Source organism: Suricata suricatta, chromosome 6, assembly GCF_006229205.1.
Source record: "Suricata suricatta isolate VVHF042 chromosome 6, meerkat_22Aug2017_6uvM2_HiC, whole genome shotgun sequence".
Classification (NCBI taxonomy): Eukaryota; Metazoa; Chordata; class Mammalia; order Carnivora; family Herpestidae; genus Suricata; species Suricata suricatta.
This window is the reverse complement of record NC_043705.1, coordinates 10,155,319-10,177,260: the sequence shown is the minus strand read 5'-3', so window position 1 is coordinate 10,177,260 and position 21,942 is coordinate 10,155,319. Positions and strand designations below refer to the sequence as shown.

The window sequence follows — 21,942 nt, the reverse complement described above, 5'->3', positions numbered from 1 at the left end:
AGGCTGAATAATATTCCATTGTACATATGCATCTTTCAACAGGCATGTGGGTTGTTTCCACCCTTAGGCAGATGTGAATAATGCTGCTGTGAACTAGAGGTAGAGTGTCTGCCTGAGTCCCTGCTTCTAGTTCTTTTCTTTGGGGTATTAACATGTATTATAATGAGCTAAACTAGAGGAAGGATCTGTCTGCTGTTGAAGACTCTAAGTTCCCTTTTATGGGAGCCAGTAAAGTTCCTGTAAGTGACCAGCCTTCCAAGAACCCCCGGAAGAGACTCCCATCTCTGAGCAGTGGATTTGGCTAGTGAATCCCAAACCTGGCTCTGTGTTAGAATCACACAGCCAGCATCCCAAAACATCGGGGGCCCAGGAATCCGGGGGATACCACACCAACCAACCGGTTAAGCCAAGGGTCACTGATAATGAGACATTATGACATCATGTGACATCATCAACATAGCATTCCTGCTCAAAATGCTCAGACTGAATCTAACCATGAGGAAACAGACATCCAAATTGAAGGCCCTTCTGTGAAACAGCAAAAATGTCAAGGTAATTAAAGAAAAATTAAAGAAAAAGTTGGAAACTGTCCTAGGTTAGAGGAGTAAACTTAAGGGACATGAAAACCAAATGTATTGAGGATTCTTGATTGGGTCAGGCATGAAAAAAAAAATAAAGGACATTATATAGGACAATGGTGAAGTGTGATTACGGATTGTAAATAACAGTACTGTTAGCAGTGGTAAATTTCCTAGGATGATCATTACACTGTGGCTGTGGAGGTGAGGATCTTTGTTCTCAGGATTTAAACAATGTGCAAATATATAAGGTGACGAGAAATTGTCCTTGCAATTAACTCTCAAAGGGATCAAAGCATAAACTCTCATGCGCATCTGTGTGTGTGTGTGTGTGTGTGTGTGTGTGTGTGTGTGTGTAGGTACATAAATATATAGAAAGAAAGATAAAACAAATGTGGGAAAATGTTAATAATAGTGAACCCAGGTGAAGTATACACAACTATTATTGAACTACTCATGAAATGTTAAATGCAGTTGAATATTTTATTTTATTTTTTTAAAGTTTATTTATTTTAAGAGAGAGAGAATGAGCAGGGGAGGTGCAGAGAGAGAGAGAGAGAGAGAGAGAGAGAGAGAGAGAGGGAGGGAGGGAGAATCCCAAGCAGGCTCCATGCTGTCAGCACAGAGTCCGACTCCTGGCTTGATCTCACAAACTGTGAGATCATGACATGGGCTCAGATCAAGAGTTGGATGTTCAACTGAGGAGCCCCTCAGGCGCCGCTATGCAGTTGAAAATTTTAAAGTAAACAGGCAAAAAAGACAATAATCTAAACCCTCCCTGAGGCCCTCAGAACCTGTGACGCCAGGTGTGTCTGGTGAGCCCCTCATGAGCCCGTGAAGTGACCGGGACAACACTCATCTGCAAGCCAACATGCATGAGCCTCGAAGCTAGATGACTCCATAGGCACCTTTCCAATGGAAATTCTGTGATTTCTCTTGAGAGCAGCATTTCTTAGCAGTGGGGAGAAGAAAGATCATTTGATGTTCAATAGGTTAACAAGACAAACAGGAAACTGAATGCCTACCTTACTCTGAAATAAGTAGCAGACGAGTCAAATATTTAAATATAATAAAAATGAAACCACAAGGAGTGCCTGACTGGTTCAGTCAGAGAGCATGTAACTCTTGATCTTGTGGTTGTGAGTTCAAGCCCCATGTTGGGTGTAGAGATTACTTAAATAAATAAAAGCTTAAAAAAATGAAACCACAAAAGCACCTAAAGAAAATATGAGATACTTTTTTAATTCAATATTGGCATGAAGAAGGTCTTTCTACAGAAGACACAAAACCTAAAATCATTAACATTTAATAAATATACCCATAAAAAAGTAAAAACAATTTCTTCATGGGCAAGAGTACTTCAAAGAAAAACAAAAGAAAAGCTACAAGTGGGAACTACTGTCAACAAAACTGGTTGGTCAGGCTATTTACAGTAAGTTTACAAATCACAAAGAAAGACCCCTTACCAAAAACCCAATAGAAAAATGGACAGAGGACATAAAAAGAGAGGTCACAAAAAAGGACACACACACACACACACACACACACACACACACACACACACAGACATACTAAAAAGCTTGCCCACTGTTATCATAAATAAGACAGGCAGACATCAAAATTAAACAGAGATAGTGTTTTTCACTGGCAGATTTCTAGGTGGTGTTCTGAAAGTCTAGTGCCAGGCTATTTTGCAAAGGCTGTGGGTGACTGGGCAGGTCTGTGCACTGTTGGTGGGGTTGCAAACGACAGATTCTCTCTAGAGGCCATTTTGGCAAAGTCAATCAAATACTAAATGCACATGCTTTTTCACACAGAAATTTCACTTTTAGGAATCAATATTCAAACATATTCAAAGATGCAGAAGTAAGACATCAATAGTAGCATTTTGTTTTAAGTTTCTTTTGAGTGAGACAGATAGCACAGGTTGGGGAGGGGCCGAGGGAGAGGGAGAGAGAGAACCCCAAGTAGGCTCCACACTGCCAACACAGAGCCCGGCCTGCAGCTCCATCTCACAAACTGTGCGGTCATGACCTGAGCTGAAACCAAGAGTCGGTCACTTAACCTAGTGAGCCATCTGGGTGCAGCAATGGTAGCATTTTTTGAAGTGAGAGTCTGGTACAACCTAAGATAACAATTAACAAAACATTAAGTAAATATTGGAACACCTGTATAATGGTCACTGATCTATTGGACCGTCTATATATTAATGCACAGCTCTTAAAAATTAGATGAATATATACTGACATGGAATTTTCTGTAATGGGGTAAAAAGCAAGATGGAGGATGCTTTTATGGTAAAAAGAGACACTCTGTGTGTACATTTTATGCTTGCATATCAGCAAATTGTGGGAAATATACAATGCGCTGTTAATAACCACTATCTCTAACTTGGGTACCAGGCGAGGATGCTCTTTTTAATGCTTCATGTAAGCAAAATTTTTACAATTTATAATATTCAGGGTGGGTGAGGGCGTAAAAATAAAGCTATTCTTATAGATGATTGGTGATTGTGTAAATTGGTCCAGCCTCGAGGCCAATATGACAATGCCTACAAAATGTTAAAATCCTTACACCCCATTACCCAACAATTCCAAGGTTTGGGAATCCATCTCACAAAAATACTGTAACAAAATCATAATATTATAGGTTTCCAGTGACAATTTGGGGCATAATGAAGAAGCTACTCAATATGAATAATGGAGAGGCCATGACATAAGGTCTGGTGGCCCATTTTATGTGGGATTAAGGCTAAGCAATGGTAAAAATTACAGCCCCCAACAGATTGTAAATTATAAATTATAAATCTTGATGATGCAAAAATAATAATATGACAGTCAAAAACCCAAAGACAGCAGGAAGATATGTAGGCCAATGTGGGACACATCTCTTATAGCAGAGCAAGCCAGTCTGTCAGATTTGAAGCACAGAGTTAAAAACTATATTTGCCAATCACTTAATGGTTTACAGAATCTCTTTCCCTCCCCTGCTTTTCTTTTTCTTTTATATTTTTAAAGTTTACTTATTTTGAGAGAGAGAGAGAGAGCAAGGCAAGCAGAAGAGAGGCAGAGAGAGAGAATCAGAAGCAGGCTGTGGGCTGTCAGCAGAGCCCCAGGTGGGGTTTGATCTCACCAACTGTGAGATCATGATCTGAGCTGAAATCAAGATTCAGACACTTAACTGGCTGAGCTACCCAGGCACTCCCCTCCCCTCCCCTCCCCTCCCCTCCCCTCCCCTCCTCTCCTCTTCTCAAGTAGGGTCCATGTCCAGAGTGGGACTTGAACTCACCACCCTGAGATCAAGAGTCACGTGCTCTACTGACTGAGCCAGCCAGGTGCTCCTGCTTTTTTTTTCTATAATCAACTTCACTAGGATCATTTAGGGAATATTATCTCTTATGGTAAAGAAGCATTTACCTAAATTTCATCAATCTTTCAGGTTACTCGGGGCCATGGCACATGCTGTGGACACTGTGTGTTGCCCAGCTCTAAGAGGTGCCCTTTCAGGGCCTGTAATATAATTGCACCCCCCTGTAGGGTTGGGCAGTGCTCACCTATACAACTGTACAGGGCAGCAAAGGTTTACTATAGTTTTCTTTACTTTTAATATTGAAGGATAAAGTTAATGATTTTCCACTATATATATATATTTTTTTTTTCTTTCCCAGTATATATTTTCCACTGTATATGGCTTATATAAAATGACTCCACTGAGCACAAGTACTCTTCCTCAGAGCAGCAGTACAATGTGGTGGGTAAGCATGCCGGTTTGAGAGTCCTACTGTGTGGGTTAGATCCCCGACTAGCTGTGCAGCTTGGGGAAAATGACTTAACCTCTCTGTGTCCCAGCTTCTTCATCCATAAAATCCAGTAACTACAGCCCAGTTGGTAGTTGAGAAGACTTCACGAAATAATCCATGTACATTGTTTAAGCTGTGGAACGAAGAGGGGCAATCTGATCGTAAGGAGAGAAATAAAGCGAAAGACTCCAGTCTCCAGCACTGCTCTGTGGTCCTAGAAGGGGTGGGCTCGTGTGATTCGAGTTCAAAAGAGAATGCTGCCCACCTAAGGTATTTACCTATTTTCCAATTTCTGAGGATGAGGACTGCAACATGAGTATTTTGGTATGAACATTCCAAATGTCAACCAAACACAACCAATAGACCAACAAAGTAAATCTTGTCCACATTTTCCTTTTCTAAAACACAAAAAGAGAAAGAACCCCTCAATTTTAAAGATTACGCAGAGAAGCTATCCCAGTATCCTCATTCAGTGTGCTTAATAAGTAAATTTAAATTGTTAAAAAAAAAGTTTGTTTATTTATAAATTTGGTATGAGAGAGAAGCAGAGAGAGGAGAGAGAGAATCCCAAGTAGGCTCCACATTATCAGCATGGAGCAGATGCGGATCTCAAACCCATGAACTGTGAGATCAGGACCTGAGCTGAAGTCAAGAAGTCAGATGCTTAACCGGCTGAGCCAGCCAGATGCCCTGTAAATTCTAATCTTCACATTTGTCAAGTACTTCAAAGAATGTTAGTGCTGGCGGCCTGTTGCAGTTGACTTGCGAATCTGAAAACCAGCCGGGTATCTGGTGAACCAGTCTATGGGCTGTGCAGCGAGGGCTCTGTTTTGGCTTCGTCACTATACCGCAGCTCATTTGTCACCAAGAAAAATGTGGCAGGTATACACACAGCAGATTGCAGAAACAGCCCTACCCGATATTGTAAAGCACTCCCTGTATACGTTATTTTTTGTTGACGGCAGGGAACACAAATGTATTCTGTTTGGAGGAGAACAGAGGTTCATTAAAGGACAGGCTAGGACAGAGCATCAGCAAAACCTGGTACCTTCCTGCCTAAAGTTTTAGTGAGCTCACAAAATTAAACGCTTGGCGAGTTTCCCTCCCACAAATCCACTCATGTGTTTATGCAGAATTTAACACAAAAGGCAATTTCTGCTCGATAAACCACTCAGACTCATGACGGCTTTCCAGATGTTTACCTCCAATGTCTTACTCTGACTGGCCATCGGCCCGCCTGTCTGTTTTCCTAGTCATGGGCCAAGGGTGCCCAGCACCTACACATTCATGAGGCATGTCTTAATATATATTTCAGAAAAGTTAAAAAAAAAATAACAAAAACACCAACCCTAATTCTGCATGGCTGAGTCTTCTTCCTTCTTCTGTGATTTCCTGGGAGACTCACTTTTTTCTTTTGAATGTTTACTTATTTTTGAGAGAGAAAGAATGTGAGCAGGGGAGGGGCAGAAAGGAGGACAGAGGATCTGAAGTGGGCGGGAACATGGGGCTCGAACTCACGAACCGCGAGATGATGACCTGAGTTGAAGATGAGTGCTTCAATGACTGAGCTACCCAGATAATCTCTTAATGCCAAGCCTAGGACTGGATACCTGGAAGGTCTCAAGAGATACCTGCCGATCGATCAGTAATCAAAAAATTATTGAACCTACAGAATTGAGAATAAACCTATTGCAGACCTGGTTTAGAGCCCATGACAAAGGCATTTGTGGTAAAACAAGTTTATTGGTATCTTTTTCTTAAGCCAAGAGTACCCCCATGCACTAGCCTTGGGGCAAAGGCCCAGAGCCTTGAAGGACTCTGAGGAGCTTTAGGTGGAGCCATAGGGAGCAGGTGCAGCCTGATGGTGGAGTGCAAACCAGAGCCCGGGCCAGGGGCCCAGAGCAGGTCTCGTGAGAAGCATCAAGCACAAGGACTGAAATAAGAGTGAGGCCAGTGACGGGCAGAAGCGAAGCTGCCTGGGTGCCTGGGTGACTCAGTCAGCTGAGCCTCTGACTTCAGCTCAGGTCATGATCTCGTGGTTCATGAGTTCAAGCCCCACATCGGGCTCTGTGCTGACAGCTCAGAGCCTGGAGCCTGCTTCAGATCCTGTGTCTCCCACTCTCTCTGCCCCTCTCCCTCTTGCACTCTCTTTCTTAAAAATAAATAAATGTTAAAAAACAAACAAACAAACAAAGAAGCGCAGCTGCCAAAAGAAGACCCAGGGCTAGGAGAGGAGCAGTGGGTGGGAGAGACGCAGGGCTGAGGAGATGGGATGAGTGCCCAGGAAAGGTGCTGAGCAGGTTGTGTGGCCGGCTCGCCTGAGGGCTGGGCTAAGGGACAGGTGCTGTATTCCTTTCACGCCCCCGTCCTGACAAACCGCACCTTTTTATTCCATTTATTTATTTGTTTGCTTGTTTGTTTGTTTTTATGCTTTTTATTTATTTTTGAGAGAAAGAGAGAGTCAGCGTGAGTAGGGGAGGGTCAGAGAGAAAGGGAGACACAGAACCTGAAGCAGGCTCCAGGCTCTGAGCTAGCTGTCAGCACAGACCCCGACGACGCAGGGCTTGATCCCACCAACCGGGAGATCAAGACCTGAGCTGTGAGATCATGACCTGAGCTGAACTGACTGAGCCACCAGGCGCCCCAAACCACTCCTTTTAAAGGCATAGCTGCATATTCTGTGCGTTGTTCAATGCTCTCCCAGCACTCTCCCCTGGGAATTCGTCCGTGTACCAATTATCCCAGATCAGCCTCCTTGCCTTAGAGTTAGGCTGTACACGGTGTAGGACCAAGAAAACAGTGAGATCGTTTCCCTTCTTTTAAAGAGGAGTAAAATAACTGGAACAAAACAACAATAGCAAATACTTTGACATAAGGACCTTAGAAGCTATAGGTCGTGTCTGTGTAGCCACGAACTAACCAGCGGAAGAGGGACTGCCATCTTCCTTGAGGACCTCCAAAGAAGTCCTTTGGGACACTTTCACTGTTGGGCTATGAGAACCAGAATAAAACACCAAGTCGCTCATTATCAAGCCCAGGGTTGCTGGCACCAGGCCTGGAGATAGCAGAGGGTCTCTAACACCCCAGAAAAGCATTTCCTACCCACGTTTCCCCTCCAGAGGGGTTCTGCCTAGGGCTCTGTTCTAGCATGTCTTAGGAATTGGCACAAATTTGAGGGCTACAGCAGCTGGACCATCCACTGACTCTGAATCCAGACAAGGAGACGACCCGAATAACCTAAAGTAGCTTCTTAAGCAGGTACTTTCATGAGAAAGCGCTGGAAGTCCAGAATCAGTTACCAGGGACAGAGTCACAAGACAGCGTCAGGGAGTATGTTGGGCCCTGTGGCTTACATTTTTCTAAACCTGTGATAGCAACAAAGTCCTCAAAGATCCTAAAGCTCTTCTAAATTGCCCCAGAAAGGGAAAACTCATTTAAACGGCTTCAGTGTTCATTAATTTCATCGAAGTTTGGTTCTTTGAAAGTTGATAACCTAAGTATGGGCACAATAAATAGCTTGGTAAGATGCAGTGATTCATCAGAACACAGCTGATGTCTATCCTTCTGATGAAAGACATCTTTCAAATCAAGAAGTCCATTAATATATCATCTGCTGGAGACAGAGACCTTCTCTTCCACTGTAGGATATTAAGCTCATACCTAAACCACACTTGGAGAGTAAATATCTTTATATTAATAGTTTGCAAATTCAGCAGTGTCCCTATCTGCAAAAAGACAATCTCTGTGGTGACTTGAGGCCAAGCAAGAGGAAACCAAACTCTTGTGAAATCTTGTTCCAGAGTGGACAAAGGTTAAAGCTTATTATAGGACAGCTGCGGTTTCACAGACTCAAAAGTCCTTATATTTAGAAATCTTACTCAATTTGCCCTGTAGCTTGTTTGCCCTGTCAGTCAGTCACGGATGGCTGGCCACTGGTGGCCCCAACAGCGAGCTGGTGGCTTTGTGTGCTTCCCACGTGTCCACAAACCATGGCCCCTTGGCTCGGCCAGCTGCTCACCACTCCTTACCCCCTAATCCTGCACCCAAGTGACTCACTTCCGTGGGGGCCACCAACCCATGAGCACACTCCTCCGTGTTTTCCTTGCTCTAAGGCACCAGTGAATCAGCCATAGCTATGGATTTTTACATAATTCTCTTAGAATTTACTTATGTTATGCTATCTTTCTATTTTGAAGGTGAATCTGGATTTTAGACGTTTTTCAAAAATACATTTTTCCCCTGCATTCATTCATATCAACCCACTACCTATAGCTTTTGATCTCTTACAGTAGAAAAATTAAGAATTGGAGGATTAAGTTGACCATAAAGAGGAATGAGTGCAGAGATGTGACAGAGGGCAAAGACCAACTGCCTCACTGTTTTTATTGTCATCACCATCATCATCATCATCATCATCACCATCAAGATCATCATCACAATTGTCACTATCATTGCCATCACCACCACCATCACCACCCTCACCATCATCACCACCATCATCGCCATCATCACCACCACCACGATCACCATCATCATCACTATCACCTCCACCCTCACCACCCTCACCATCATCACCATCATCATCACTATCACCGCCACCATCACCACCCTCACCATCATCACCACCACCATCACCATCACCATCACCACAATCACCATCATCTTCACCATCATCATCACCATCATTACCACCACCATCACCACACTCGCCATCCTTGTCACCACTGACATCATCCTAAAGAAGAGAAGCTCACACTTTCGGTGCCAGGCTCTATGCCAGCCTCTTCGTGGGCATCACCTTACCAAATCCTCCTCATAGGAAGTTCCTGTAAGGAGCAGCTACTGTAGTCTCCATTGTGCTGATGAAAAAACGGAGGCTTTACGAGACTGGCTTCTTTGAGAACACACATCTAGAAGTGTCAGAGTCAGAACAGTCGGACTCTGGAACCTGGGGCATTCACCAATAGGTGATACTCCCTCCCCTCGTGGCTGATCAAACTCTTGCACAGACCACGTGAGGCCTTTAAAAGGAAAATTCCATATTGAGATGGAAAATGCAAATAAGGCTTTCCTAAGCTCTGTCCATGCAGCAGATGATTGAATAGTTCTTGTATATAAATCAGATTTTTGGAAATAAAATCCTATTCTAGATCCACCAGGGAAGCTTGCTTCTTGCTTCAGCAAGAAAAGAAAAGTAGGATTGTCCTGCAATTCGTTCCAGTGGATCTCTTAGGTAGTTAGATTTTTTTTATGTCTGTGACTACCCTAGAGCTGGGTTCAAGGGCTGGGCCCTGACCCTCCCCTTAGCCCCAAATCACCCCCTGCTGACAAAGTGGGTACCTTGTGATCCAGACAGAAGAGTGAGAAAGGCCACATCCCCATCTATCATGCCAGGAATTGCTGGCTGAAGGGTAGGGTGGCAGGAGCCAGTGCTCCTTTGGGGAGGAGGAGGAGGAAGAGGAGGAGGAGGAGGTGGCATAAAATATGCATGAAGCAGATTTGCACCATGGCTAAGCGCATTCCTGTTAGCCCACTACTTTTTGCTCAGCTCCAGCAGCAAAATGAAGTTCACGGCGCTTTGAGTCAGAGACCCTTCATGAAGCAATTTGAAACCCTCTGAGGAAAACAACACAGTCAATAAATATCGTCACATTATGTGTCCAGGCAGCTCCTCCTGCAGAGGAGATCAGCGGTGTGTAGGCAGCCAGACTTTCCCTGAAATTCCATGAATATTCTGCTGCATCCAGAAGGAAGGGCCTTCAGCCCCAGATCTGTGGTCAGCAGACGGCCTTCATGTGTTGTGTGATGTCTCACATGCAGGAAGCCACTTGGCCCCAGGTGGTGTCCTTCCCAAAAGGCTCCCACTGATGGGCTGTTCATAAAGGCCCAGCCATATTGGCCCAGTCTGGGGCAATTCCGACAGGCTCTTGACAAGAGGCAGCTCTCCACGAGGCTGTCTGAGGCCTGGGACGTGCATGTTCCGCCCCTCTCTCCTCCACAGGTGTTGATCGTCAGGCATGCGCCCTGATACTCAGCCTTTCCCTGACCTTCTGTCTCAGTCTACCTGCCGGAGACCTCAGCAGCTACACAGACATTTGCAAAATGAAAGGGACTATAGCATCTAGGGGAAGGGCCTTACATTTACTGTGTATAAAATCTAGGAAGCCAGACTCAAGTTGGCTGAGAATTTACCCCTGTGTTTCCGATTTTTCACAGTGTCAATTATCAGCAAGAATAACTGCTCACAACTATTTCAAGGAAGGTACAAATCTATACTGTTTATTGACCAGCCCATTTCTCCCTCACGGAAAATTCACCTGCAACAAAATTATTTGGATACATTTCCCCTTTATTGGCAGGTGTTAACAGACTGCCAAAAAAAAAAAAAATGGCTCTGATTCTCGCTCCACCTGTGTCTGTGCCTTTGGCAATGGAACCCTTTGTAACCCGTCCCATCTAGAGGTAGGCGACCCTTGAGTCAAGGAAGGCCTTGTGCCTTGCCCTGGCTCACAAAATGCGGGGAAAGCGACAATGCGTCAGTTTCAAGGTAAGCCTCGAACACTTCCGTTCTTTCTTTAGGATCTCTACTCAGCCAACCATGTGCTAAAACCTGGGTGAGCGCCCAGGAAAGCGAGGAGACCACGTAGGGCAGAGACAAGCCGAACAAGCAGACACCACCCTGAGGCTTTCAGACCACCCAGCTAACACACGACCAGGCCCGGCTACGGCCAGAACTGCCCAGAAAAGCTCAGCCGCAAAATTGTCAGCTACAGAAACAGCTTTTGTTTTAACCCACAAGTTTTGAGGTAGTCGATCATGGAGCAAACACTGTCTGATAAAATTCTGAAGAATGCATCCTTGGGCAGACTGGTCTATTTCCCAAAACCTGTTAAGATATGATAGTAAGTAGGGGGGAAGAAATACAGAAAGTGCTCTACAGAGGTATCGTTAAAATTTCAATTAAAAAAAAAAAACAGCTTCAAGATAAGAATGCTTAGGCAGAGAAGGACAGATACCATATGTTTTCACTCATAAGTGAACATAACAGGAGAAAACCTAGCAGAGGACCATGGGGAAGGGGAAGGGGGAAAAAAGTAGTTGGGGGGAGGGAGGGAGGCAAACCATGAGAGACTCTTGAATACTGAGAACAAACTGAGGGCTGATGGGGGAGGGGAGAGGGGAAATGGGCGATGGGCATGGAGGAGGGCACTTGCGGGGACGTTATATGGAAACCAACTTGTCAATAAACTATAAAAGAAAGAAAAAGAGAAGATTGCTTGGTCTAAGAAACATACTTCCAGGCAAATATAAAGGTAGAGATCTGTGGTCAAGTTGGGAGTTTGAGGACAATGACCTTGGAAGTCCCCGGGTGGCCTGCTGTCCCCTTCTCTGTCCCATGGACACAGAAGTGGAGAATGCTTGCAGACTCCCTTAGAGAACCTTTAGGAGCTCAGTACTCTCCCCTCACCTGCATGGAAAGCAGCAAATGAAAAAAGATGATCTCCATTTCTCCAGTAATAGAATAAACAGTCTTTGGCCTTTTAAAATAAAATTATTACAGGGCTTGATACCATGATGTGTTTTTGGATCTGGTTCAGAAAGGTTGAGGGTTCTGGAGCCATTTCCTAGAAAAAAATAAAGTCTCCCGGGTCCCTGGCCCTGGTCCTGACATTAAACCCGGTTTCTTTTCTGCTGCTGTGCTCATCCGGGTAAATTTGCACAAACTGTTTCCATCCGCTGCTCGGGAGCGAGGCGTGTACTCCCCTGACATCTGGGGACTGTGGTGGTTTGCTGAGTCACAGTCAGACTTCAGAAACTGACGCCTTCACCTCAGTCTCCAACGCGGAATTTCCTACAAATTCAACATCAGTTCACATAGGATGGGTAACCTCCTGAACAGCCTTTGACTTCCTGAAACTTTTCATCTCTCCACCCTAGATGCTTAGGATGCACCTGCCCTCATCGGGGGACTTCCTGCTACCGGCAGCTGGAAGAACCTGCGAGAGGCGGAGTGTTTCCATGCCTCGGTGGTGGCGTCCACCTCCTGACTCACCGTGTGGCTGCTCAGAACCTTCCAAGATGGACAGAACCTTCCATCCGGGCAGGATACGTAATTAGCGTGTAGGCCTTAGCAAGGTACTCAGAAGGCTCTGTTAGCAGGTCCGATTTCATCATCCTAAATTAGAGCCTTGACCTCTCAGTAACCTTCTATTCACATGTGTCCATCTACACGGTCACAATGCCATTTGACAAGACAGGGTTTGCACTCAGAGAAAGACAGACATGAGTGACGTGGCATGCACTGGCATCGCCAGCATCTAGATTGCTAGGCAGATCTGAAACATGTCATTTTTCTTTTTAACTAACTCCCTATAGACACTTTTTACCCAACCCAGTTCAAGCAAGTACATTCCTTAGCAAGTGTGGAGCTGCGAAGGGGAAAGGGTTCACTGGGGACACAGGCACCGGGACACTGGCCTACTCCTGTGACACATTCACTGTCCCCTCCCTTGTGCAGAGACTACATCTGAGTGGTGATGGTGGAGGGCACTTGAGGGGAAGAGCACTGGGTGTTGTATGGAAAACAATTTGACAATAAAATATTATGGAAAAAAAAAAGATGAATATAAGTGTGGTCTTTAAGGAGAAAGTCTCAAAAGGATAGCCCAAGGCACACGGGCATATACCGGTCTGTGTACAAAGAGGAAGATGAACACCATGGGCTCTACCTGTTGGGAAGGCAGCCGTGTGGACTCTGGACTCACCGGAGTCCTTCGTGGGACCCTCTAGCTAATGAATGTGCAAGCACCCAGTGATCGCTAAGAACCAAGTCTGTGGGGGCGCCTGGGTGGCTCAGTCGGTTGGACGTCCGACTTTGGCTCAGGTCATGATCTCACAGTTTGTGAGTTCTAGTCCTGCATAGAGCTCTGAACGGCCAGTGCAGAGCCAGCTTGGGTCCTCTACTTCCCTCTCTCTCTGCCCTACCCCGTTTGCGCTCTCCCTCCCTCTCTCTCAAAACATAAAAACATTAAAAAAAAGAACCATGTTTGTTGGGGTGTCTGGGTGGCTCAGTCGGTTAAGCGTCTGGCTTCAGATCAGGGCATGATCTCATGGTTCATGGGTTCGAGCCCGGCATCAGTCTCTTGTGCTGACAGCTCAGAGCCTGGAGGCTGCTTCAGATTCTGTGTCTCCCTCTCTCTCTGCCCCTCCCCCTGCTTGCGCTCTGTCTCTCTCTATCAAAAATAAATAAATATTTTTAAAGTTTTTTAAAATAAAACAAAAACCATGTTTGTTAATTAACAAATTGTTGACAATGTCAGGACACACATCCTCATTATGCTGTGCTACGCATTTCTTGGCTTCCTTGGTTGCACATTTTAAAACAAAACATTGAGTTTCTACAATTATAACTTTTAGACGGGCGTTCAGTATGTTGAAGCTAATAAATATGGACAAGTGCTTATAAGAACTAGATGCACTTCTCAGTGTGTTTACAGTAAGGCTATTTTCTTGTGCAGTTCAAACATTTATGTACTTAAAGGTTTTTAGGAAGGATTTTAAAAAAGACGAGCTGTGTGTAAGAAATGTTAATGCAAGATTAGGGAAAAGGTCAAATAGAATATGAAAAGAATAAAAAGATACAAAGAAAAAGGTAAGAAGAATTCAATAAGAACAAGAATGTTGGGGGCGCCTGGGTGATTTGGTCAGTTGAACCTCTGACTTCCGATTTCGACTCAGGTCATGATCTCATGATTCACGGGGTTGAGCCCCACGATGGGCTCTGTGCTGACAGCCCAGAGCCTGCTTGGGATTCTCTCTCTCCCTGCCCCTCCTCCACTCGCACTCTCTCTCCTTGTCAAAGTAAATAAACAAACATTTTTTTTAAAGAAAGGATGTTAAAAAAATCTGAAGTATAGACTAATAACAGTCATCTCTGGATGCGAATAAATGAGCCATAATGAAAAAGAGAAACCCCAAACCACCTGGTAGAAACAGTATTGGAAAGGGAGGCTGTGGGGACAAAAGTGAAATACGATCATATTTTGTTAGTAAATATGAACATCTTCTCAGACAGTGGGTGAAATTCTGGGAAAGCTAAGTTGACTAAACAAGTTCTGGGAGTGTCTCTGTGTATGTTGTAGCCAAAGTTGCTGAACCTTCACCAACCAGCTCTGAGTCACCTCAACACACCAGGCTTCCTGACTTCATTAGCTTTGGCTATTTTTAAACACGTTGTGATCACGTTATAATCATAACAGTAATAAAAACAACAGTAACATCTTAAATGCATGATTGATAAGTAAGCTTTAATGAGAGCTTATATCCATCAGGCTCTGTTTCAACCCTTGGCATGTAATGTGACATTGATCCTTACTACAATTATTATTACCCTCATTGTACAGACAAGGGGTCTGAGACAGTGTTGCTGGCCTTTTTTAAAAATTTTTAATGTTTGTTTATTTTTGAGAGAGAGAGAGAGAACATGGGGGAGGGGCAGAGAGGCAGACACAGAATTCGAAGCAGGCTCCAGTCTCTGAGCGGTCAGCACAGAGCATGCTGCTGGGCTTGAACCCATGGACTGCGAGATCATGACCTGAGCCAAAGTCGGATGCTCAACCCACCCCAGGCACCCCCAAAGTTACTAACCTTCAAGTCGGATTAGCCTTTACTACTTTTCCAAGGTTAGAGAACCATACTAAGGGCCTGACCCGCTCAGTACAGAAGCTTCCTGGCTTGCTCAAGATCCACATTGGACCCTCATCGCCTGCAGTCTTGTTTCCTTGTCCAGTTTTTCCAAAGGCAGCCTGGGAGCTGCCTCATCCCGACCTGGCCCCTGGGACACAGAGCTAGGGTCACATGCACTTATGGCCAATGGTGGGTATCACCTTTAACCCAGGCTAGCTAAAGAACTGAATTATCTCATTTCCTGAACAATCACACAGGCCTAGGTTCACATCTGAAGCCTATCACTTACTGGCTGTGATGATGGACAAGTAGTTTAACCTCTGTCAGCCTCCGTTTCCCTCTACATGGCAAAAAGAGGAAAGGAATTGGGTTTTACCTGCAGCACGATGAATGTAAGTAAAACAAAAAACAAACAAATGAAAAAGAAAACCCAATAGACTCAAGTTTCCCAGAGTCAGCATTTCCAACAAATAGAAGGCTTTGCCAGAGAGGTTGTGGAATCCTCCTTTCTGTAAACCTTTACAGCTATGGCACGGCCCCATTACTCAACGGAGTTTCACGGAGACCTTCCCCCTTCTAGAGTACAATCCCAGGGGTCTGGGAAGAACTTACAGGTCTTTGGTCTCTTAACATCAGTATCGGTGGCACACTCTTCTGCCTCTACTCTATGCGTTTAACAAAAGTGAATGTTGACATAATCGCTTTCTTGTATGCCTCTCCCCGCATTCCAGACTGCCATGAGATGCATTAAAAATCAAGATAGGTGTTACATGCCGGTGATGAATCACTGAACTCTGCTCTGGAAACCAAATTCACATTATACGTTAACTAACAAGGATTTAAATAAAAGTTTGAAACAGAAAAAAAAATCAAGATATTTTTCTTTGAAAACTATTGGTCACTTCTGTTTCAAGAATCAGAAACTCCCCATTTATTTATTTATATACTTTTTAAAAAAATGTTTATTTACTTTTGAGAGATAGAGACAGAGCAAGTGCAGGGGAGGGGCAGAGAGAGAGGGAGACACAGATTCCAAAGCAGGCTCCAGGCTCTGAGCGGTCAGCACAGAGCCCAATGCGGGGCTCGAACCCACGAACCACAAGATCATGGCCTGAGTCGAAGTCGGACGCTCAACTAACTGAGCCACCCAGGCGCCCAGTAGTCTTTATCAGTGTGCCAAAAGGTACCCAAACCAGTCAATTACCTCTATGGATCAATGAGATGTTTAGGCAGAGACAGGTGCAAACTGAGGAATGGTCGCATTAAACAAAACAACTTATCAAAAACCTTTTTTGTGCCCTGGCACTGAATCTCATGAATTGAGGCCTCCTCTATCATTCCTGCTTGCCAGGAAACGGAGAGAAAGACAGGTGGACCAAATTACAGAAGGCACAGTAATGAATTTTAGGCACTTGTGAAGAGAGCCAGCCTGAGGAAGTGAATGGACCGGGAAGTGGTCAGTTCTGCCCGGCGGCATTACTGCAGAGACTCAGCTCCGTATTTCAGCTGGAGGGCACTCCAGACCCAGGAAGGGCTTTGATTTGATGGTTGTTGGACAGGAAAAAAGTACCGACATATCCAGGCCACCCATGGCCTGGGTCTGCCACACCACCTTCTGATGGGACCACACCACCTAAGACTGCCTGTCATGGAAGAACGCAATACCAACAGGCGAGCAACCCTGAGAATTCCTTCCACTGTTCCAGAAATAGTGATCGTGTCCACACTTTGGGCAATGCTGGGCATCCGCTGGTGAGGAAGGCCTCACCTGTGCCATTATAGAAGAACTTACAATAAAGTATGAGAATCATGACGGGGAATAGAAATGGTGTATGACAGGGGCCCTCACCTAGTCTGGGCTCAGGGAGTCTCAGGGAGAAAGAAAGCTGGACACCAGGTAAAGGTGGTTGAGGCAGATTTGACTCAGTAACGACTGTAGTTGGGGAAAGAGACTTCGATATGAACTGAGCTTGATTCTAAGTACAGCAGTGACAGCTGGGAATTTGGAGCCAGATCAAGGGGGCTCAGCAGATGGAAAATCACTAAGAAGAGACAGCAAGGGTTGGAGAACTCTTGCTAAACTGGCCAAATAGGGGGGCACCTGGGTGGCTCAGTTGGTTAAGCATCTGACTTCGGCTCAGGTCATGATCTCCCAGTTTGTGGGTTCAAGCTCTGCATCGGGCTCTGTGCTGCCGACAGAGCCTGGAGCCTGCTTCAGAGTCTGTGTCTCCCTCTCTCTCTGACCCTCCCCTGCTCATGCCGTCTCTCTCTCTTTCTCAAAAATAAATAAAACATTAAAACAATTTTTTAAATAAAAAAATAAACAAACTGGCCAAACAGGAGTTTTGCTACAGGGAGGCCAGGGGCTTAGGTGTCAGGGCAGGGGATGAGTGTGGTCAGATACCAAAGGTCAGGGACCCGGTGGGAGGGGGAGTCACACTAAATAGACTGAGCAAATTCTTGCTAAAACTGGACCTCAGCAGGCTAAGGAAAGGGCCCACGGTCAGGCCTTGTCAGAAAGGGGCTCACAGAAGGCTGTGCGAGGTGTGGTCAAGCAGAGAGACTTGTGGGATGCCTGAGTAGCTCAGTGGGTTAAGCTTCTGATTCTTGATGTCAGCTCAGGTTACAAGCTCACAGTTTGTAGGTTCAACCCCTGAATCAACTGCACAGAACCTGCTTGGGGTCCCCTCTCTCCTCTCTCCCTCTCCTTTTTTTTTTTTTAACAATTTATTTAATGTTTTTTATTTATTTTTGAGAGACAGAGAGAGACAACATGAGCAGGGGAGGGTCAGGGAGAGAGGGAGATCCAGAATCCAAAGCAGGCTCCAGGCTCTGAGCTGTCAGCACAGAGCCTGATGCGGGGCTCGAACCCATGAACTATGAGATCACGACCTGAGCTGAAGCTGGACACCCAACCGACTGAGCCACCCAGGCGCGCCCTCTCTCCCTCTCCTTCTCTCTCTGCCCCTCCCCATTCACATGCGTGCTCTCTCTCAAAATAAATAAACTAAAAAAAAAAAAAAAGGAAGAGAGGGGCACTTGGATGGCTCAGTTGGTTAACTGTCCAACCCTTGGTCTTGGCTTAGGTCATGATCTCTCAGGTCATGAGGTCAGGCCCTGCATCAGGGCTCGCTGCTTCAGATTCTCTCTGCCCCTCCCCTGCTTGTGTTCTCTCTCTCAAAGTAAATGAGGAGGGGGAGGGGGAGGAGAAGAGAGACTTAGTCGGAGTTCTTGTAGAAAGGCACGTTTAGCCTGCAGGCTGAGGGCTGAGAACCGTTTGCACTTGAGGGCCGACCCCCAAGCAGAGAGAAGGGCGAGCATGAACGGCCCAGACAGGAGGGCGGCTCCGGGCGGTGTGTCTGGAAAGCGGACAAAGCTGGTTCTGGAGGCAGGTGCGGTCTGGGGCAACAGGAAGTGAGACTAGAGACAAGAGCGGGAGAGATTCTGCAGCCTTTGCAAATTGTGCCGGAAGATAAGATTTGCCCTCAGGCCCAGTGAGGAAGGTTTAACCCGGGGAGGGAGAGTTTGGATGTTGTAGCTAGCAGGCTGGCGGCAGAGTGGAGGGGCAGCGCCAGAGGCAGCGCGTTCCTGCTGGGCAAGTGCTCGGTGACTGAGTTAATAGAACTGGATGAGGGGACAGCCACGAGCTGGAGAGAAATGCAAAGATTAAGACAGTCTTCAATCAGGAACAGCGGGGACTTGATTTAGCGGCATGACTCAATGGCAGGAGTGAGAAATGGGGGGAGGGGGGTCAACAACAACCCAGGGGGTTCTGACTTCGGCTCCTGGATGGAAACGGAAGTCAGCAAGAGTGGTGGAAAGAGAGCTTGTAGGGAAGATGATCATGAGCCTGGCACACATTGGGTTAGGCTTGTAAGGCGTTCAGGTCTGGAGCTCAGGCACCGAAACCCTGTCATCGTCAGTTCTGATAATGCCTTGCATTGTCTCCCAGGGCTGACATGGCGGCCTCCTGCCATTTCCTCGCTGATTACAGGACCTGTTCCGAGGGTTCACCTACACCAGGCAAGCTGGGTGTCAGGAGACAGAGATGGTGGAGAAGGCACTGCCAGGAGATAAAGGGTAACAGGAGGGGGCGCCTGGGTGGCTCAATCGGTTAAGTGTCCGACTTCAGCTCAGGCCATGACCTCACGGTTTGTGCCGACAGCTCAGAGCCTAGAGCCTGCTTCGGATTCTGTGTCTCCCTCTCTCTCTCCGTCTCTCCCCTGCTTGCACTCTCTCTCAAAAATAAATAAACATTAAAAAAAAAAAAAAGAGAGAACAATGAGGGGGTGGCCAGTAAAAAGAGAATGTAGGAAGCATCAAAAGGGATAATTACTTCCGCTTTTCCTTCTTAACCTTTCTAGAACCTGCCCGGTCCGCTTCTGAGAACAAAGTCCAGGAGGCATCATGCACTTTCTAGGAAATTGCATACCAAGGGTATAGTTAATAGCCTACAGGAAACCTTTCTAGAAAAACCTCAGCGCCGGGGCCCCTGGGTGGCTCCGTTGGTTAAGTGTCCGCCTTCAGCTCCAGTCAAGATCTCATAGTTCATGAGTTCGCGCTCTACATTGGCTCTGTCCGTGCAGAGCCTGCTTGGATCCTCTGTCTCTCTCTTTTCTCTCATCTCTCTCCCCTCTCAAAAATAAATAAACACTAAAAAAATTGTGTTAATAAACCTATTCTTTTAAATTTATGTCTTTATTTTGAGAAAGAGAGAGAGAGACACAGAAAGTGAGCAAAGGAGACGCAGACAGAGAGGGAGACACAGAATGTGACGCAGGCTCCAGGCTCTGAGCTGACAGCACAGAGCCTGATGCGGGGCTTGAACCCACAGACTGTGAGACAATGACCTGAGCTGAAGTCTGACGCTTAACTGACTGAGCCACCCAGGCGCCCCAATAAAACTATTTTTAAGGAAAGGACTGTGTGCCATTAAGAACCCTCCTTCTCAAAAACGAAACCAACGAGGGGTCACATGCGCCTTCGGGAATCACAACACGTTATGAAAGTACAGCGGGGATGGGCAGGCGCCGGGACGGCTCAGTCAAGAGTCCGTGTCCGACTCCTCATCTCAGCTCAGATCTTGATCTCAGGGCCAGGAGTTCAAGCCCCACAAAAGGTACGATGGCACCTGGTCTCCCAGTGCAGATGGAACAGGAAATGTACCATGGACGTCAGCTTCTCAGAAAACTGAAACCAACCCTTCAATTACACACAAAAAATAGCTTAATATTTTCAGCTATGTTTTTGATGGCAAGTGTTCAAAAGCGGATGATAAAGTTCTCTGCCCTCTGAGCAAAGGACATGAAGTGTAACCGAATCCTTTCTGGGTAAGTCAGGGTCACCGGTGAGGACATCTGCGAGTCTGTCCTGCCGCACCATGAGTGGTTGGTTCTGCCTTTCACTTTCCTCGCTGCGGTTGGGAGCTGGAGACTCGGAGGCCATCCGCTACCACTAAGACATGGCTGCGAAAAGGCCAAATACGATGAATGGGGATTGGGGTACCTGGGTGGCTCAGGTCATGAACTCACAGGGTGTGGGTTCGAGCCCCGCGTCGGGCTCTGTGCTGACAGCTCAGAGCCTGGAGCCTGCTTCGGATTCTGTGTCTCCCTCTCTCTCCGCCCCTCCCTAACTCCCACTGTCTTTCTCTCAAAAATAAATAAATAAACTTAAAGAAAAAAAAAGACAGCTATGGATTAGGACAACATAACCTCACGTGAGGCAGCACCGGTGAGAGCGTGCCTTCTACCTTAAACAAGCAATTTAGCTGGGGACAGAAGCTAGCAGCTGATTTTTCCATTTACGCTATTTCCCATCTCATGGCTAGGAACACGGCTACCACAGTTTCCTGAACGCAAAGCCCGTCCTCTGAACAATAATGGAAGGCACCACAGTCCCCGCGCACACCACGCCGGGCCTGGGAAGCAGGTGCAGGGGAGGGATTAACTCATCGGTGTCTTCATGAGAGAGTTTACGTTGTGACCCTGTCTGGCTCCACTCAGAGAATATTTTCTTGGGGACCTATATCACGGGGGAACTCTTGGGTTTCTGTTACGAGAAGGAGTGTCTAACGAAACCAAAGCGGTACATTGAGAGCCCGTCATCACACAACACGTGCCCAGAGGAGGGAAGTCTTCCCTACGACCTCCTTCCAGGAGCACACGCCTCTTGCCCTCCCTGGCGTCCGACCCATGCCCACCTCACAGCCCAGTCCAGGGACGGGCCCTCCTCGGGAACACGGGCTTCATCCGTCTCTGCCCCAGCTTTTCGCTCAGTCAACTCCCCAACCTTTGCTGAGTCTCACATGAAGACGGCACAGCTCCTTCCCCAAATCTCTTTACCTGGAATTACCTCCACAAAGAGCCATAAAAATGACATGATGGGTTGCTTTCTCCCCATAAGTGAGAGAGAAAGCTATTTCTAGAATAAAGATTTGGGGACGGAAGATATTTAAAGAGCAATGAGGGTGTTCGGGAAGCGCCTGGGTGGCTCAGTTGGTTGAGCGTCTGACTTCCGCTCACGTCATGGTCTCGTGGTTTGTGGGTTTGAGCCCCGTGTCGGGCTCTGGGCTGACAGCTCAGAGCCTGGAGCCTGCTTCAGAGTCTGTGTCTCCCTCTCTCTCTGCCCCTCCCCTGTTCACGCTCTGTCTCTCAAAAATAAATAAATGTAAAAAAAATTTTTAAAGAAATAATTACAAATAAAAATCACACTGGAGGCATGTTTAGTTACTTTCATTCACTTCAGAGTTAGGAATATTTATTGTGGTCCAATCAGAATAGAATTCTGGGATGTCAGGGGTCCCTGGGTGGCTCAGTCGGTTAAGTGCCCAACCTAAGCTCAGGTAATGATCTCATGGTTTGTGGGTTCAAGCCTCACATC

The 21,942-nt window shown here is 46.2% G+C and overlaps 1 long non-coding RNA gene across 4 annotated transcripts; it reads left to right on the top strand.

Moving 5' to 3' along the window:
* The first annotated feature begins 45 nt into the window (after positions 1 to 45).
* On the top strand, positions 46 to 12,965 carry LOC115293885. Of its 4 annotated transcripts, XR_003909649.1 has the most exons (7): positions 46 to 552; positions 4,246 to 4,332; positions 4,427 to 4,647; positions 10,594 to 10,639; positions 10,737 to 10,839; positions 10,957 to 11,183; positions 12,316 to 12,965. It is a non-coding gene; the product is annotated as an uncharacterized LOC115293885 (long non-coding RNA). The 4 variants fall into 4 exon arrangements; XR_003909648.1 differs by lacking the exon at positions 12,316 to 12,965 and having other exon boundaries at positions 48 to 552; positions 10,957 to 11,246; XR_003909650.1 differs by lacking the exon at positions 12,316 to 12,965 and having other exon boundaries at positions 49 to 552; positions 4,246 to 4,328; positions 10,957 to 11,245.
* Positions 12,966 to 21,942: the final 8,977 nt, after the last annotated feature.